A 3,903-nucleotide genomic window follows, 5' to 3' on the forward strand; every position below is an offset into this window, starting at 1 on the left:
AGCAGCCGCCTGCTTCTCCCCAGGTTCTGTCCCTGTGCTGCTGCTGCGCACCTCAAGGTTTGGTGCTGAAAACAAGGAGCCGAGGAGCGCTCAGACATCCCTGCTGTGGGCCGTTAATGAAGCTCCTTCCCTTTGAGTAGCTTCTCGCTGCTTCTCCATTGATTGCCGTAATGCCTTTCTGCAGTGATTCAGCCAAGCTGGCTGGTAATTTCCTGCATCCTATTCTCCCCTTTTGAGAAGCGGAGTGATCTTTCAGATGCGCTAATTACCAGGCGAGGAGGATGCTCTGCGCAGAGCCCAGGCAGCGGCAGCTCCCTGCTGAGCCCTGGGGCCGGTGAGTGCCAGCACCAGCACTGCCCCCGGGGGCACGGCTCAGGATGGGTGATGGCAGCGGGCTGCCATGGGGCACGGCCACAGCAGCCTCCTCTCGAGATATTTCCTTGCTTGCAAGCAGGTCGCTCGCAGCCCCTGCTCTCGAGCCACCCGTGCGGCCCCTCGGTGCCCTCAGACCCCTCTGTGCTCCCTGCTCCTGCAGCCCGTGTCATGGTGTGCTCTGCCTCAGTGTGCATTTCCCAACTTCACATTTTACTGTCTCTTTTTAGCTTCCTGGATGAGTTTGAAAGGGAAGTTGAGGCTGCACGGAGAGAAAATAGAGAAGACACGAAGTTAGGAAAGCGGCAAAAGAGAAACTGCCCCCAGCTCGGTAACAGCAGCTCTTATTTACACACCGGAGGGCTCTTCAGCCCCGCGAGGCTGTGAAATTCAAAGCACGCCGCGTCGCTCCGGGAGCAGAGCACAAACAGACAGGGGCTCCTCTAAAGCTGAAATATTTGACAACATTTTCTATTCTTAGCGATCCCAGCACACGCTCGCGCAACAGAATCGGAGCGCTGCGTGTCAGCGGGCAGAGCGCGGCCTCCTCCAAGCGCCGGGGTGGGAGCGCGGGGGGCCAGGACCACCCCCCGGAGCCGGGCAGCCCCTGGCCCCACGGACCCGCGCCCGATGCGCTGAGATCCCTGCGAGAGGCAGGGGCAGGGCAGAAAGGCAAACTGCTCCTCCGCCGCTCGCGTCCCACCGAAAGCACTAATGCACAGGGTGTTTCTGCGGGGGGGGAGCGGGACGAGACTGGCGGTGTTTGGCTCGGTGCTGCCCGGGGCTGGGGGGCCGCATCCAGCCGCCGCCTGTCCCCGCAGGACAGCTAATGGCGCCCGTCACACAGGCGCTTCCTTAACCGTTTCGTGGCTGGCCGCCGTGGAGGAAGCGGCTCCTCTCGGGGCGTGCGGAGGCGTGAGGTGGGTCCGATGAATTAACCGTGGTTATTTCTTCCTCCTGAGGCCGGTGCCCCCGGGGGTACCACGTACCCGGCGGCAGGAGGTCTGCTGCTGCTCCCGCGGGGACGGCGGCTCCGGGGCTGCGTGCGGGCTTTGGGCATCGCTGCTGCCACAAGGACCCCGGCAGTGTTCCCGTCCTTCCCTGCCACGCAGGAAGCGCTAAGGAAGAAACGGGGAAGATTTTTGTTCTGAAAGGCAGGAAGGAGCCACCTCAGGACGGCGATAAGTGGGGCACGCGGCTCCCGCTGCCCTAGAAATTCCCTTTGCATGTTTGCCGCGAGTACCCAGGCAGCAGCACGGTGGCTGCTGATGTTATCGCTGTCCCGGCTCGATGACTAAGGCAGCTGGAAGGTATAAATTAAACAACATAACACTTCGAGTCACCTGTTATGTGGGTTTGTCCAAAGCAGTGCAGCTTTAATTAAGATGGAGAGTTTACAAATCTAACCTCTGTTTATTGTGCTTTGGGGCACGTAAAATGTAAATACGTGTTTTCAAACACTGTGGCTTTTTATATTTCCAGTTATAATTCTGGGTAAAGGAGAGTTCGTCAGGCTTGGCATAGACTTGCCCTTTATAAATACAGCTCCTACGAGTTCGTTCCCCCCTCGGGGGTTATCTGCAGCTCTCGGGCTCGCTCTGCTCCAAAGGCAGCCTGCCTCGGCGGTCGCTTCCCGGTGCCGGGACGCCTCAGGGGTGCGAGGGGCCTGGGCTGCTCCTCGTCCTCCCAGCGAGAGAACTCAGCCCCGCTCCTCCGAGGGACAAGTGCTCCTACTCCCCATTTTCCTCTCTTACAATTTAGTAAGGAAGTGCTGAGCGTCCTCCTCATTTTTGTTCCTGAAAGGTGCTTTCTGCCCTCTTGGCTCTTTGACTGTAAAACCAACAAGAACGTCAAGTTCAGCCTCCTACGTGCTCGTCGGGATTTCTTCGATGACTCAGTGACATGCTTGGGTAGTTTTCTTAGCCTTTAACTGAGGCGAGCCTGAGCCTTTAACAAAGAGCACTCTCACCAGCCTTATTAATACGTGTGAACAAAAATAACTGGCCGACCAGGAGAAAAATAACCACGAGCAGCAGTCATTTCCCCCCCTCTCTAAACGTGGGGTTTCTCTCTCGGCTTCCTGCAGCCCTCCCTCTCAGCAGGGGCAGGAGCAGTGGAGGTCTGACCGGCTGCCCCGTCACGCTGCCTTGGGGCAGAGCTTCTCCTCGTGGGCACGAACGCGCTCGCGAGGCCAGCCACGGGCAGGCGTGGAGGTGCAGGGCTGGGAGGAGGTGCTGCACAAGAGTTAAAAACCCCCTTTGAGTCCTTTTGTTGTTTGTTTGTCTCAGTTCAGGGCTCCTGCAGCCCAATGACAGTTTTTGCATGTTGCCAGCACCGTCCCCTGGATGCATCACGGCAGAGGTCCACACAAATGTTTTTTATTTGCAAGCAGATTTATGATGTTATCACTCGACTCTGGTGCTGAGGTTTTAAGGAAAAAAACTTGAAGATACCCTAAGATGCGTGAAACTACTGCAAGAGTGACTATTAGCAGAAATACTCCTGTTTTGCAACGGTCTTGGAAAGTGTAGAAATGCTCAGAAAGGGCAGGGGAACAGCACGCCGCAGGGCCAGGTGACTTGCCCAAGATTGCACAGCGATGGCCAAGACCGCAGGCCGGGACTCCTGACCCGTCCCCTGCTGGTGTCCATCCCAGTACGTCTGCACGGCCCCGCCACGGCAGCGAAACCCTGGTGTGCCCTGGGGTTGGTGCTTAGGGGAAAAAACTGTCCTTCGCCTTATAAATAGCGTGATACTCAACAGAAAGGAAAAGCACGCACATCTCCAGTGGGGGAGGAAGCAGCATGGGAGGTTTCATTGACGTGAACCACATTTAGCCCCGTTTGCTGAGGCCAGCCCTGCAGAAGGCACTGGGGACGTGTCTATGTCTGAGAGCCTGGCCTGCCGTGTCTCCTTGGGACAGCCCTGGACGAGGTCTGGACCTGGCAGGGTGGCTCAGCGCGGGGCTGGGCCTGGGGAAACGGGGCTGAGGGGAACCAGAGGGGAAAAAAGCGGGTCCTGCGGGGCAGTTCTTACGGCCCCAGTTCCCAAAGCTGGCCCTTTTCTGTGACCTAGCTGTAAAACCCCCTCGTGTTGTGGTGTAAAACCCCCCAGTTGTGGTGTCTGCTCGTGTGCTTCCTGCGACTGCTGAGGACGAGCCAGGCTCTGCCCTGAGGAGGCCACCGAGGCGGCGTCCCCGGTGTCCCCGCACCCGGTGCCCCTCAGCGGGGAGCCGGGCCCGCTGCCTCTGCCTCCGAGGGCCGCGCTCGCTGTGTGTAAACACGTAATTAACGGGAAGCGCACGCTTAATTGCTTGCGGCTTAGATTTGCATCCAGGTGCTGCGTTCCACACGCCTCGGATCCAACCCAACGCCGCCAGGGCGTGTGTGAGGGGGGGACTGGGGGGGTGGGGGATAAGCGGCGGGGCCGCCTCACGGAGCTCAGCCCCGGGACCCGGCGGGGGGCGCGGCCCGGCCGTGCTGAGGGCGCCCCGGGGCCGAGCCGCCCCCGCCGCCCCCGCGGCTCCCTCCC

This window comes from Oxyura jamaicensis, chromosome 19 (assembly GCF_011077185.1).
Source record: "Oxyura jamaicensis isolate SHBP4307 breed ruddy duck chromosome 19, BPBGC_Ojam_1.0, whole genome shotgun sequence".
In the NCBI taxonomy this organism is placed as follows: Eukaryota; Metazoa; Chordata; class Aves; order Anseriformes; family Anatidae; genus Oxyura; species Oxyura jamaicensis.